Source organism: Rutidosis leptorrhynchoides, chromosome 3 (genome assembly GCF_046630445.1).
Source record: "Rutidosis leptorrhynchoides isolate AG116_Rl617_1_P2 chromosome 3, CSIRO_AGI_Rlap_v1, whole genome shotgun sequence".
Taxonomy (NCBI): domain Eukaryota; kingdom Viridiplantae; phylum Streptophyta; class Magnoliopsida; order Asterales; family Asteraceae; genus Rutidosis; species Rutidosis leptorrhynchoides.
Genome location: NC_092335.1, coordinates 474,833,801 through 474,849,627, shown reverse-complemented (window position 1 = coordinate 474,849,627; position 15,827 = coordinate 474,833,801). Strand labels below are relative to the sequence as shown.

The 15,827-nt window shown below is 35.6% G+C and overlaps 2 pseudogenes; one reads left to right on the top strand and one right to left on the bottom strand.

The window, feature by feature from the left end:
* The first annotated feature begins 904 nt into the window (after window positions 1-904).
* On the top strand, window positions 905-6,395 carry LOC139901680 (LL-diaminopimelate aminotransferase, chloroplastic-like; annotated as a pseudogene).
* Window positions 6,396-6,915: 520 nt separating this feature from the next.
* LOC139901679 (L-type lectin-domain containing receptor kinase IX.1-like) lies at window positions 6,916-15,087 on the bottom strand (annotated as a pseudogene).
* Window positions 15,088-15,827: the final 740 nt, after the last annotated feature.

Genomic DNA, 15,827 nt, shown 5'->3' with positions numbered 1-15,827 from the left:
CCCGTAAGTTGCCCCGCCACGCCATGGCTGCAACTCGTAGGTTGCCATGCCACTCCATGGCTGCAACTTGTAGGTTGCCACGCCACTCCATGGCTGCTAACCCCTGCCAATATATTAGCCATTTATTCTCATTAGTCAATCAAGCTGTCACAAATTTATCATCACAGTCTCTCATTGTAAAACTTTTCAAAACAAAAAAACTCGCATACAATCTTTTGCAATACTGAAATGTCACTGCAGGCTAAATTGACAGTCAAATGCATATATGTAGCTCCAAGCAAAGAATAATAAATTGTCATGGCTGCAACTAATTGGTTGCCCTGCCAAGATATGACATATCTATTCCATTGATCATCAGAATGTCATTATTGGAGTTTTTTTTGAACAAAACGACCAAAACTCGGATGTCTATTAGTATATAAGACTGCCTACATACAACTTATTGTTTATCATCGAGAAGTACATGAGCTGCCATGGCTGCAACTCAGTTGCCTTTCCAAGTTACAACTCATTTTCTCCGATCGTAGCCACAATCGAAAAATATCTGAAAATAGTCATAAGTCATAAAAAAGTAGCCACAATTTCAAGCATTCGTATATCAAAACATCCACCATAATAACCGAAGTGCATAAAACAGTAAACGAAACTGACCGTTTAATGCTAACCATGACAACCATCAACCACACCATTGCAAACCGATTTCCAGCATGTTTGGTGCAAAACTAAAAAAAAAAATAAAAAAATCCATAAAGTCAACAATGTAATTTTTTTACACCTGCAACAACGTAATTGCTTAAGTAAAAAATAGTAGGCATACCTTATAATGCTTGGAAGGACAGAAATATCTCAGATTGCGGCAACGATGGTTACAACGGTGGTGGCTATGGCGGTAATCTTTTCACCCATGTTTGAATTAATTATAAGGAATCAGAGGAAAAAAACGGATAACTGGCCAAGAACTTTGCCAGATTCAAACGAATCAGCGAAAAGAAGCTGGTTTTGCAACACAGGAAACCAAGATATGACCGAACCTCGAATCGATTGTAAGAAATCAGAGTGAAATCATAGAATCCACAAGCAACTGTACACGATTCCAAGGGATTAGTGAGTAGAAATCAAGAAGAAAGATGGGTCGCCCAAGTCGCGGATCAAAGCAGCGAAGAGAAACCCTAATTTTTTTTTGTTTAAGCGTGGGGCTTTTAAGGGGTAATAAATTGTCGTTTTGGGGGTTTTTGAGAACAAAACGACCAAAACTCTAGTGGCTATTAGTGGATTAGTGAGTAGAAATCAAGAAGAAAGATGAGTCGCCCAAGTCGCGGATCAAAGCAGCGAAGAGAAACCCTAATTTTTTTTTTTTTTAAGTGTGGGGCTTTTAAGGGGTAATAAATTGTCGTTTTGGGGGTTTTTGAAAACAAAACGACCAAAACTCTAGTGGCTATTAGTATATAAGGGTAATTAACAAACTTGATAACACCATTTCTTATTTTCCTTCCTCTTCATTTCACTTCCTTTCAATTAATAACTTAGGAAGACAGCTGGCCTAAGAGTGTTTAATCTATAACTCCATAATTAACCACATTATTATTTAATTTAAGTAAAAGTTATAGCTAGGTTTTTCTTGCCACTAAACTCGAGCACCATTCTTCGTGTAGGTTGTGCCAGGCAAATCATATCCTGATTATCACTAAGGGTATGTTTAGCAAAACTAGATGAAAGCTGCAAGCGTTTAGCTGAAAGCGTTTAACTGAAAGCGTTTAGCTGAAGCTTTTTAAATGTATTTAATTGTTTGGCAAAGTAGCTGGAGCTGTTATAAACTAAGTAAAATGACAAAAATGGACACTAGAAAAAATACTTAAATATCATTATTTTAGTTTTATAAAACATAGTCATTACCAAATAAACGAAAACATATATAATACTACTAATAACCGAAAACATATATAATACTACTAAATTATTAATGACGATCATTCCATATTGAAGTAGCAATATTGTTATGAACATGTTTCATCTCATTCCTTCTTCCTTCAAATAGTCCTTCGGTGCGTGTGTCATGATTATTAACATCATTAAGCTAATCTCGTTGTATGTAATTTGGATGTTCATCGATTATTGCAAACATGATATCTTCTTAACTATTAGTACGAATGTAGTTATGCAATGCAAATGTAGCCATAATAACATCAATTTGTATTTGCACACTAAACCTTGTCATTTCACTAAGTATGAATATATGATTAAAATATTGGTTTTTATTAATAACCGATAATAGCAATCTACTATTGTATCGGATAATCTCAAATGGGTTTATCTATTTTGTATGGGAACTGATATTTCCAAATTCATTTTTGATAAATCCACATAAGTTTACTGCAATGCCCTTAAATGATGTGTTATACAAGTTTCATGTTAGAATTTATTTGAGGGTATTTTAGGGAGATATGTTCAAAGAGTTGTGGATATATCAAAATTGCATTTGGAAATTGCATTTGGAAATATCATCTCCCATTTTGTATTAGATATATACATGAATTTACGAGAGCCAATATTATATAGTATCCGTAATAATTAATATGGGTATGTAAGTAATTTAAACATTAAAGCTCTCCTCTTTTCTTAAACGCTTCTCTTATTAGCTTTTGACATAGGAGCTTTTTCATCAAATTAAAAGCTCTAAAACTTTTTTTTGTTAGATATCAACTTTTTCTTAAAAATAAAAAGCTAAAATCTTCAAAAAGCTTCTAAAAGCTACTTGCCAAACCTGCCCTGAAATGTCTGCACTTCTCAATAATCATGTTGCGACTTCACTTTCATCTTCAACCTCTTCTTTCTTAGCTCAAAACACCTTCGATGCTGTAACGTATTTGTACATTACTTCTTCATTCTATTATCATATCATTCAATTATATATATCAATTAGTTGATTGATATTCGATACGAAAACTATCGTTTATTGTTTATAGGACTCAGATTGTAACCATACCATTACCTTCTTCTCAGAAAATAGGTGTTTGTAAATAAGTAGCTACTTCCCCTGCTCCTGAACAAATTGGTAATTAACCTAATTACACTTGTAGCACAAATGCACAATGTTATTACTGAATCTTAACTAAAAGTAATAGTTAACAATTGTTATTGTAATAATCTGTTACTGTATTTGTAGATTACAAGACGAAAGTGTCTCGCAATGGTAACATTGCAAAACTTCAAGCTGGTTATCTTTTTCCAGAGGTATCCAACTGATCAATTATGATGTTGTTGGCTGTTGTTTTTATGTTGTATTTGGGAATGATATTTTTTTAAAAAGATTTTTTTATTGTCGAATCATAGATTGGTAGAAGGAAGGCTGCGCATATGTTGAAATATCCTGATGTTCAAGTGATTAGTCTGGGAATCGGTGATACTGCCGAGCCCATTCCAGAAGTCATTACTTCTGCAATGGCGAAGGTACGGTTTCACGTTACTGTATTTTTCTTTGCGGTAGTTTTACTTTTATTGATGATAGGATAGGATTTAAACGCAGCCACATTTAGTAACTCGTGTATGTTAGTTGCTTTTGATTTAGAACAAAAAGTTAATTTTATCTCACTCATGATAATAACCTACTTGTTCATTAGAATGAGCATTTCCATTTCCTATATTGGGTATGTTTGGCAAAACTAGCCGGTAGCTGGTAGCTGGTAGCTTTTAGGTAATAGTTGGTAGCTTTTAGGTAATAGTTGGTAGCTTTTAGCTTTTTAAATATATTTTAGCGCTTAGCAGAGTAGCTTTAAATAAAGAGTAAAATGACAAAAAGCTAGAAGCTAAAAGCTAAACGCTACTTCAGGTAGCTTTTAGCTTTTTTCCTCCGTCTAAAAGTTTTAAGCTCCTCTAACCAAACAGAGCTTTTTATTAAATATGAGCCTTTTCATAAAAACTAAAAGCTAAAAGCTTCAAAAAGCTCCAATAAGCTAGTTGCCAAACATAGCCATTCTATGCCTATATGTCGAAATCTTTCATTTTTATGTTTGCCACAAAGCACTCTTGGCTTGTCGAGCGTTGAGGGTTACAGCGGATATGGAGCTGAACAAGGTGAAAAGGTATGCGTACTCGATAGTCTTTGTTGGTCATATCATAGCTATGATTGATTCTAAAACAATCAATTACCCTTATTTTGAATCGGTGTTAAACTTCAAAAATGTTCATTTGAATTGGTTAACACTGAAATGAAAAAATGGAGAAATTTTCATATTTATTCAGATGTACGTGCCCTAACTGGGATATCAAATGACCTTTTTGACCCTTTCTTGGTCACCCCAAGATGTGCTGTCAGTGAGATTTATACCATGACGCCAACCACTAGGCCATCTTGTGATGGCTTAACTATGTTTTAACCAAAATACACTTATATTTAATTGGTGTTAAACTCTAGAAATATTTAAGTAGATGATGTCGGTCTTTGTACGTATCCATCATATGCCTGTATTGGGACGTTGAAATGGTGCAAAAGTACTGATCATATCCGGTAACCAATAAAGCTTTTCATTTGACTATTTTAACTATAAGAGTTGGCAAATTGGTCAATCAATAACATGCATCGATTAAATCAGAAAATTAGTTTCACACGAAACAGTTTCACTGGGTTGAAAGTAGCCCGAAGTATAATTTATCCATAAAGCCTATTACATGTATTAGTTCTAGGAATTGTACTATTATTTAAATAACATATATATGTAACCACATTTGATATAAAAAAAATCTTTATTAAAAATGTAAAAGAATTTGGACATTAAGTAATTTGATAAGCATTTCAAAAAGTACCAACGAGCAGTTTACACTTGCAATTTATTTCCGAACTTCATTTTGGTTTGCAGGCATTGTTGATTCAAGTGTCATAAAAGACTCATAATGGGTCAGACAGGGCAATATCAAAAAAACTGAGAAAATTAGGAAAATCGAATACATTAAATGTACTCCAGAGAACGATTTGTTTCCTGATTTATCTAAAGTTTCTCGAACAAACATGATATTTTACTGTTCACCTAACAATCCAACGGGTTCTGCTGCATCAAGGGAACAATTGATACAGCTAGTTTAATTTGCCAAGGACAATGGGTCCATCATAGTTTATGATTCAGCGTACGCCATGTATGTGTCGGGCGACACTCCTAAATCAATCTTTGAAATTCCCGGGGCCAAAGAGGTACAATCACAACCTTACACATATAGCTAGGAAACTGGACCATCCGGGCCCATTTGGACATCTATAAAAATGACCCGGTTTGACCTGTTAGCAAAGCCATAAACTTTGCCATCTGTATTGTTCACTTGTACAAACTGGATTCTCATATAAAATTATTCTTCATTAATTTTCTCACAATAGAAGTATTGATTGCATCTTACTCAACCAAAATGCATAAAGATAACTTGTTTTTTTTGCCTTTTCGAGTGTGACAGGTTGCAATTGAAACGTCATCTTTCTCGAAATACGCCGGATTTACCGGAGTTCGTTTAGGTTGGACCGTAGTCCCGAAAGAACTCAAGTATTCAGATGGATCCTGTTGCAAAGGACTTTAACCATATTGTTTGTACTGGATTCAAAGGCTGCATAAAACATCGCCCAAGCTGGTGGCCTTGCATGCCTTTCTCCTGCGGGTCTTAAGGTCAGTTTATGGTGGAACCTAGTGTTGCAGAACTCAGTCAAAGTTAGTCAACCCGGTCAAAAATCAGTCAAACTTGGCCAGAACTCTGAATTACTTGGAAAATCGGTCAAAATTATAGCCAAAACTCGGAGAATTGGTCAAAATCAGTTAAAGTCAAATTTGGTCAACATCCGAGTGCTCCCCCGAGTTGCCGAGTACTTCCTAAAAAGTCCTGATTGAGTACTACCCGAGTGGTGATTTTTGCAATGGTAACACACGAACGCTAGTATTTTTGGTTGGTTAGATCATTATTGTGCTTCTAATTCTTAAAGGCTTTGCATGAAGTGGTTTGGTTCTACAAAGAAAATACTCAGATTATAGTGGATACATTTACATCACTAGGGTTTAAAGTTTACGGAGGAATACACGCCCCGTATGTGTGGGTTCACTTCCAGGGTCAAAGCTCATGAGACGTGTTCAGTGAGATTCTAGAGAAGACCCATGTCGTGACCACGCCTGGTAGTGGGTTCGGACCCGCTGGTGAAGGGTTTGTTAGGGTCAGTGCGTTTGGTCACCGAAACAATGTGTTGGAAGCCTGTCGGAGATTCAAGGAGCTTTACAAGTGAGAAAGATGATTCGTCGAACAACCCTCCAGGTTTTGTAGTTTCAAACCATTCAATAAATCTTGGTGTAGTTTTAGAATAAAATGCTTGATTCTTGTAGAGCTCAAGAATATTGTAATTCTAGATATTTATATTTGCTTTTAAGTGGTTATTGTAATTGTAATATGAAAATGTAGGAAACCAGTACTTTCTTTCTGAATGTTGGATTAGTTACCCAACATAGGTGACCTGTAATTTTATACTTTATACAAATGCACCACTAATAAGCTAGTAATAAATCACCTATTACGGGTATGTTTGGTAGAACGAGCGGGTAGTTGGTAGTTTTTTTAGATGTATTTAAGTGTCCGGCAAAATAGAGTAAAATGACTAAAAGCTAGAAGCTTTTTTTCAAACGCTAGTTTTATTAGCTTCTAGCTTTGTCTTTTTGTCCTAAAGCTTTAAGCTTTCTTAACTAAATGAAGTTTTTTATTAAATACGAGCTTTTTCATAAAAGTTAAAAGCTAAAAACTCCTAAAAGCTAAAAAAAAACTCCTTACCAAACATACCCTACACCTATAAAATCCAAAAGAAGAAAAAAAAAAAAAAAGTCTTAAAGAACATGAATTTATGAATTACACAACTTGATAAATAACCCACTAGAAAAACAATTAAATAAAGTAAATGCCATATTCTGTTATAACATTTAGTTTCTACATAAAAAGAATTTAAACCGATATAGCCGAAAACTAGTTACTTTGTATACTCTGTAGTATAACCATAGCTCGAGCTCTGTGTATGGCTGCTTTGTGAAGACATAGTCATGGTTGTATAGGGAGTATAATAAGTCGGTACAGGCATCTTTACAGGCAAATTAGGCACCGGAGACTGAAAATTAAGGACGTTAAGCGCTTGCCTAATCGTCGGCCGAAAACTACTATCCGGATGCGCACACCATAGCCCAACCGTCATCAAACATTCCATTTCTCTCTGATCATAGACCCCCTCGAGTCTTCGGTCAGCTGCTTCTAGAACCTTCTGTTGACCGTAAAGTTCCCAAACCCACTCCACCATTCTAACCATCCCTTTTTTAGCATTGAGCTCCATCGGTTTCCTACCACACGCTATTTCTAGAGCCACGACCCCAAAACTGTACACGTCTGTTTCTCTACTGCTTGACTGGTCATGACACACTCTGGAGCCATGTAGCCCATGGTCCCGGCGATTACAGTCGTCTGTGTACCCTTATCGTGGTCAACTAACCTAGCCAGTCCAAAATCACCAAGTTTAGCGTTGAAACATGAATCTAACATAACGTTGCTCGACTTTATATCCCGATGCGCTAAAACATGAATCTAACATAACGTTGCTCGACTTTATATCCCGATGCACCACACATTGTTCCCATTCCGCGTGCAAATAAAGAATCGCCGACCCTAAACCTTTAGCAATCGTATACCTCGTGGGCCACGTTAACAAGCTTTTTCCGTGAAACAAATGCGAGTCTAGGCTACCGTTTAGCATGAACTCGTACACTAAAAGTAACTCTTTTTGTTCGTGGCACCAACCGACTAGTTGCACCAAGTTACGATGGCGCAGTCGGCTAATGGTTTTAACTTCTGACGCGTACTCTTTTATCCCCTGGTTCGACTGCTGAGACACTCTCTTAACCGCAACAAACGAGTCCATTTCTTTCACAAAGCCTTTGTAGACCCCACCAAAACCGCCCTCGCCAAGTTTTTCATTTTCATCGAAGTTATTAGTGGCTCGAGCCAGCTCTTTGTACGAAAACTTTCTCGCTCCCGTACCCTTTTCGAATTCGCTATCCAATACAAACGTATCGTCTTTAGTTTCGGTTCTTTTCTTCCTTCTTCGCAACATAAACAACGCCACGCCTGTCCCAATTACCAAAAGACACCCAATCACAAAACCAGTCGCTAACCCGACTTTACTTTTATTTTTTCGGGGTCCGTTTCTAGCCAATGGACCGGGGTTTGCTACAATCACTGGACCCGTATCAGTTTCATTCTCATTGATACTAAGATTTGAACTAAAATCCCATGTGTATATACTATGTATGACTGCGGTTCGCCCGGTTGCACCGGAGAACCCGAACGTAACCCATTCCGGAAGGTGGTCCCTTAAATCGACGATCCAATAAGTCCGCTGATGCAGACTACCACCCGCACCAAAACCTTTAAACACGACACTAAGGTTATTCATACTAGAATCATACCTTATTACAGCGTCATATGTTTCTCCATCTTCAATCCTACACCGCCACGTCAAATTCCCAACTGAAAGCATTGAACTGATATCAATCCCGACATGTTCATTATTCGGGTCCCACTTATTCTTAAAAATATCGAACTCAACCGCAACGAATGGCTTGCTAGTCGAGTTCAACGCTTGTGCGTCACTGGTGAGTCCTAGCGTGCCACTAGTCGTGAGATTATCAGGAACCCGGGACCCATTTGGTGCAAGAAAGAAAGCGAGCCCGTCTCCATAAGTTGAACTGTTAAGAGAATTAATCGTAAAAGTAAACTTTGTGGAGAAATCGGTTAGGTTTCTAGTGGCTTGGTCCCAAAGGTGCAACGGTTTAGAATATGTGGCTCGACCGATGCTAACTGCTGCATTAACGTCGCGTTGATTTGTAGTCAGTTGAATTGCGTTGTTTGAAGGATAAGCGTCTCTTTCGTATGTAATATCACCATCGTTAGGGCTGAAACCGTTTTTTGAAAACGATAGCGATGATGCATAAGGAAGTGTTAGGATGATGGTGATGAGTGAAAGAGACCATAAGCTTGTTACAACCATGGTTTGGGAGAAGGTTTAGAGATTGATTGGTCATATGAGATTTGTAAGTTTTAGTCGGCATTGTGCACACGACAACTGTTAACTATTGATTGAATAGGTTAGTGTTTTTTGTCGGTTTAGAAATGGTCTTTCATGAAGCCGGCTGAAAACTTCAAATTTTAAATGTAACTAAGCTATATTCTTTGTGAGAAATATTAATTTTAATAGCTGTTCCCAAGATATAAGCTAAGACCATACCAACGAACGTTTGCTTCAATATTATCATATCTCAGTGTGGAAGGGCCCGCGATTAGTTGACAAGTAACCCGAGTTCAATTTCTGAGGGCGGAAAGTTTTCTCTCCAATTTCTTGCGATTAGTTGTCAAGTAACTCAGGTCCCTCGATTAGTTGCCCAACCCGGGCAGGAGTTTCCTTCTAGCGTGTGTGTGGGTGCAAATGATGAGGGTCGTTGAAATAAATGATCCGCTGATGCAAATTCGTTGTAAAAAAAAAAAAAAGTTAAGACCACTTCTAATCGTGACCTTGATTGATACTGACATGGAGTTAGAGTCAGGGACTGCACTTTTTGACTTCCTGATTGTGATGTGGTAAATGTCATGTTGTGTGACCTTCCCTAGCAAGGAATGTCAAGTGCGCGAAAAAAAATTGAGTGGTGTGATAAAATATGATTAGAAGTTGGGTTGAAAAATAAATAATATATATATATATATATATATATATATATATATATATATATATATATATATATATATATATATATATATTGGACCAATCCATGGATAAACACTAAATTTAGTACAAACTGGATAAGTGAATATGGCACTCACATTTCATTTCATAATTCTTAAATTCTAAAACAAAAACGCGGAGGGGTACTTGGTAATTTCATAATTCAATTTCTGTGTGGATTTTTCAGCAAGGGATCTAACTACATTCCATTTGCAATCACGCTAAATTAAAATCAAATTAGATCCAGAGCAGCTAACCCTAACTCATCTCAATCATAATCTTTCTAGTTTACATGGTGATCTAACTACTTTCTCTCTGACCGTCGACGTCGATTTAGTCTTCTATCTTCACCGCATCTTCATCTCTTCATCTAATCATGTCAACGGTTGAATTTTGAACAAAAGAGGTACTCTTACATTTAAGTATTTAGCAACTCAAATACTATCCGATTCATGTCTTTGATCTATTATTGTGAAAGCTTGCACAATTTACTTGATATTGTATGTAAATGTTAACTAGTTTAACTAAAATAGCCAACATCGATGACAGTAAATTCAAGTAGGGTGTAATTGTTATAATGTTAACTGTTTTACTTTATTTGCAACTCTTTGTACACTTTAAGAGTCGTTCAGACAGAAGAATTGGTATTGTGCCTTTTCTTCCTTTAATTATATATCTAGTTGTGTTGCTACTGAATTTGGATTTACAATTATAGGATTATGTATTTGTGTAGATTGTAGAATTCATGATTTTTTGGAGCATCTAAATTATATGGCTGTAATTGCTTTCTAACCAATGTTAAAGTGTTATAATTTTATTAGCATCAACTTACTTTAAGCTCATGACTAGTTTACTCGATGGTAAGAAGTTGGTTAGGCCAATTTGGTTTTTTGATCTTACAAAGGCATAAGTTTGTTAATTACTTGATTACTTCTAGATTACAAGTAATAATTCAAAGGAAAGGTGATATTGTTTGTTATTTGGATCAAGTAACGTAAAAGCAAAATGTTGATAAAGCAAATTTTGTGCTGTTAGATAATGCATTCCAACTGTTTGATAAAATGCCTCTACTAGGTGTTGGTCACAATGTGAAAAGTTTCAATGCTTTGTTGTTTTCATTTTCTTTGTATAAAATTTGTTATGAAGCTATAGCTGATTTTTATAAAAAACTGTTTGCTGAGTTTATAAAGCTATTTGCTGATTTTGTTAAGTCCATAACGTTGTTTGTTGATTTTGCATAATGTTGTACAGTAATGCATTATCGTTTAGTTTGTATTAGCCTTAATATGATTTTAGATTGAATTGGTTTGAATCATAGAGTAATGAATGATATTACGAGTGTTGTATTTGTGAACAAGGATTGTAGCTTAAAAGATGCATTTCATTAATCATTATAGCTGATGTTAATCCACAAATATACTTAAGTTGATCAGGTTTTGATTTGTGGATTGACATAAAACGTGGTGCAGACTCATGACTTCATAGGTCCCAACCATATCTAGGACGATGTTTTGACTACGTTTGATGCAGAATGGGATCCGAGTGTTGTAAGATGCTGCACCCCAGGTTTTGTTACTAATCAATCTAAAGCGAATGTGATGTTGACACCTTGATTTAGTCATAATTTGTGAGTTTCTTCGTTCTCTCTATATGTATATATGCTTACGTATATGTGAATTTAGGTAGCATAGTGGGTGAGCTAGGATCAAAATGGCAACTCTTTGTATGGCTTGGGTTGAATCAAATCATCTCTGTCCAAACTACTATTTGTAGGCGGCGTCTTATGTCTAGGAATCTTGATACACATATGTGAAAAGGGTATATTGTTTCTAATGAACTTCTATTGAATTTCTGAATCTATTTAAGGGTTAAATCACATGAAGTTTTTGTATATGACATCACTGTAACAGTTACTTGCAGTATTGTACCAAGTAGTTCTGTTGTAAAACTATTTCATGAGTAGTGATCAAATGCATGCAAACATTTTCTATTTTTTACTATTTTTTTTCAGATGCCAGGTACTATTATGGCAATGGGCCGCTTGAACCAGCCAAACATAATGATCTATGGTGGAACTATTAAGGTCAGGATGTTATCTTGATGGTTAATGAAACTTGTTTTTTTTTTTTTTTTTTCACCATAAGATATTGTGTGATGTCCCTGTTAACCATTGCCCGTTATAAAACAAGTTATACTAGTAAGAATTCCTCAATTTCTCAAGGCATGATGTTAGTAGTAACGTGATAGGATTCACAACTTGGTTGAAACTATCACTTCATTTATATCGTATTTCATTATATGTTGATTTTTGTATTGTATTTGCATTTTCTTGCAACCTGGTCATTTTCAAGGCCACACATACGACATAGTATCTGCATTCCAGGTATGCTTACAACTATTCAATGAATTTCCGTGGTTCCTTATTATAACTAGCGAGAGTCTTTAAGGAAATTAAATATGAGTGAACAATTGGTTTTAGGTGTATTTTAGGAGTTTAAAAAGCTGTTAAACAGTATATTAGGTGTATTTTAGCCCCCCCACATGGAGCATTTCATGCAATCATGGTGTATTGCTTTAGCTATGTATGTTTATGTCCTGCATATCGTGAAAACACGTTCTTTATGTGTAAGAGACTAAGAGTTAAATGTTTGTCATTTTGTGGCTTTAAAGTTTATTAAGAACCTTATGTGGACATGATTCGGGATGATGTTGAAAAGGAGGATGCTTTTCGAGGTCTTTGTGCAATGGTAAGGAGACCTCGTGTTAGCTTTGTGATACGAACCGATTTCTGGTAAAATGATAAAACGAATAAAAATAGTAAATAAAGATAGGTAATTGACTTTCAATAGGTAGATTAGCTCTCTTAGGGATTACTTTAAAGAGGTAAACCAATTCTTTAAAGTATCAAAACTACTTGATAAATTAATTATATTATATCTTAATAATAATTTCATTTCAAGCATGACTCTTGATTAAGTATTTGAGTCATTTCAAGCAGATTTGTTTGAAGTTGTAGATCGAAGAGCAAAGCTTGTAGTTGGAGATGAGCAACCAAATTCACAGCCACCAGGTTAGTAAGTGTATCTCTGTAATTTGTTGTAATTGAAACCGGGATTTTTCCATGTGTTTGTATGATAAGCACTTGAAAGGGTCTCTTCGGGTGCAGTTACTTATGTCTTGTATTAGGCTATCTGTCTTATATATTATAATAAAGTGATTATGAGTTTTAGTGACGAAGACTATTGGTCACTAATAACACTAAAATGGTCACTAAATCAAGTTAATGACCAAAATAGGTTGGTCACTTCTCGTCACTATAGATCCGTCACAAAATATTTTTAGAGACCAAAATACCAAAATTGATCACTATAGTGACCATTTGTTTGGTCACTAATATCGTTTAGTGACCAAAATTTAGTGACCACTTTTTTAATGGTAACTAAATAGCATTATTAGTGACCAAATATTGAGTCGTCACTAAAAGATCGTCACAAATGAACATTTTTCTTGTAGTGCAGACTGACTTTTGTGATAAACAGGACCATAGCCCAAATGTCTCGTTACTTTCCAGAACCACCAGTCGAGAGTCCACTTGTTGGTATCAAAGATCTTGATTGGTAAAGCTCACAAAAGAGGGGTTCACGTAGACTTGGAGTAAATAGTTAACATGCAGTTTACCCTTTGATGAAGTACTTAAAGAAAGGCTAGAGTACAACATGATCTAAATTATATACACACGTAAGTATGAATCGTATACTTTTACGTTGCAAAGAGCATCACTAAACAATATTATATGTATCCAACAAAAAATTTAAATGAAACAAAGTCAAGAATATCTCACCAAGGTGGAAAACTCTTGGAGCAAAGATCATGATCGGGCCCAGATTCATGTGTTCGTTCTCTGCTGCATTGGTGTTTTCACTCGCCACTCTCCACCATAACAAAATGTTTCCACTATATCTCAGTTGTAGTCAATAATACGTAGATGACTTTTGGCTGGTACAACCACTCGATTGTCCGCTTCTAATAAACGTAATTGTGCCAATTCCAGTTTTGAACTACCGCAGTCTTGTTTCATAGTTTTCAACTGAGCTGCAGACCCAATCTGAAACTTCATGTATGTGGCAGGCCCATGGAGAGACACGATAATGGATATGAATATGAGTAGATAACTGCCAAAAATACAGGTTAACCAATTGGCTTAACAAAATATGAAAATGTTGCAAGATATTCATTAGGTGACTACAAAGGCACTTACGGTTTGCGTCGTAAAGCCTAACCCGCAAAAGCTTTAAATTGTGAGGGGCTGACCTAATAAAAAAAAGCCAAAGTCAGAGAAAATCCCAGACATATGATTTTTATAGAGTCCATCCACCTAACACCTAAAATATATTCACGGACATAATATTTCTATATTACTCTCATTGACCCGTCACCCGCCCTGCACGACCCAATAGTTAAGAAAACTTTGGAATGCTTCCGTTAGTTTATATTTAATACCCTTAATTGCTTTTCCATTAGTTCAAGCTTATCTTTTGCTTCTTTAAGCGGGCATGTTTCTCGTGCAGCTAGCCTGCAGAAATGTAAGGTAGAGTTCTAATCTAACTTCATACTATCTTAATAGATATTATTGGTAAAATACAAAAAACCCAACTGTACCAAAATGTATTCAAGTCTACACATTATAGTATTATATATTGTATATTAATACCCTTTTGGAAGTAAGATAACCATGGTACTTATCTGGCATGGTAACCAAATTTTTACATGCAAATGGATACACCTGCAATACATTTTGCGATGAGACCCGAAGTCTTGAGCACAACATCAAATCCTACATGTGACAATATCTAGCAAAACAACAAATAGAGTAAACCCAAAGTTCATCAATACCAACACGAAGATGTGCATCTTTCACAGTCAGCTCTTCATGGTGAGTTTTTAGACCAAATTTCTACATGAAAAGACTTGTAAGTTTCACATGAAAACGGAATATGTATACATATATATTTAACTGAAAGTAAATAGACCTTTAGTGAACAAAGTTCTTTCATCCCAATAATCTTTCTCATTATCTTTACTTTTCTGAAACAAAATGTAGTGATAATGCAAAATTCAAAAATTAATATCATCAAATAAAAAAAAATGTTCATGATAGCATGTGGCCTTGGATATATCATACCTGACTGCACTATAAGATATGATATACATGAAAACACTGTGGGAAGGAACTGGTGAATTCGAAAATGGCGGTGGTCTTTCTGACGGTTTTGAAAAATTGTATAGATGGGTATGATGACGGTTTCAAAAATGGCCATGGAATAAGGAGTTGCCTTGCTGAGTTGAGTTGATTAAATATGGCTACTTCGTAAAAGTGAAATGTGATTTTGAGCATATTCTGATTCAACATTTCAAACACTTATGAAATTAACACACTAATGCTGTAAAGTACTACAACTTTACAAGCAACACAAATATAATAAATCCGTTTTTTTTCTTACTACTCAACGTTAAATCACTTACTAATAACCATCTCGAAGGCCATCAAACTTCTCCTGTCCTGCAGTATCCTAGCAAAAAAAAAGGATTGTTCCGCAGCTTGTAAATCCAGTGGGTGAACTTCCACTCAAATGGATTGTGTACTGACCCGAACTTTTCCATGATTATATATTAATTGAAAACTATATTTGCATGATTAAATATTTCTAACATGTTAAGCAATTAAACTTGTTAAGACTTGATTATTTGAAATGAGTTTCATGTAGACAATTGACCATCCAAGTTGACAGGCGATTCACGAACGTTAAAACTTGTAAAAACGACATGACGATATATATATATGGATATACATGTAACATCCCGCCTTTTTCCGTTTACTTTTCCGTTTAACTATTTAAGTTCCGTTATATGTTTATAACACACCCCGTTAATATGCGTTGAATTATCTCGTTTAGGTATTTCCCGCACCCGGTTTAAAGTTAAGGGACCAAACTTGCCAAGGGTTGAAACTTTTGACTAGGTCAAAGAGTCAACCCTCATCCTCATCCATTCAATCTCA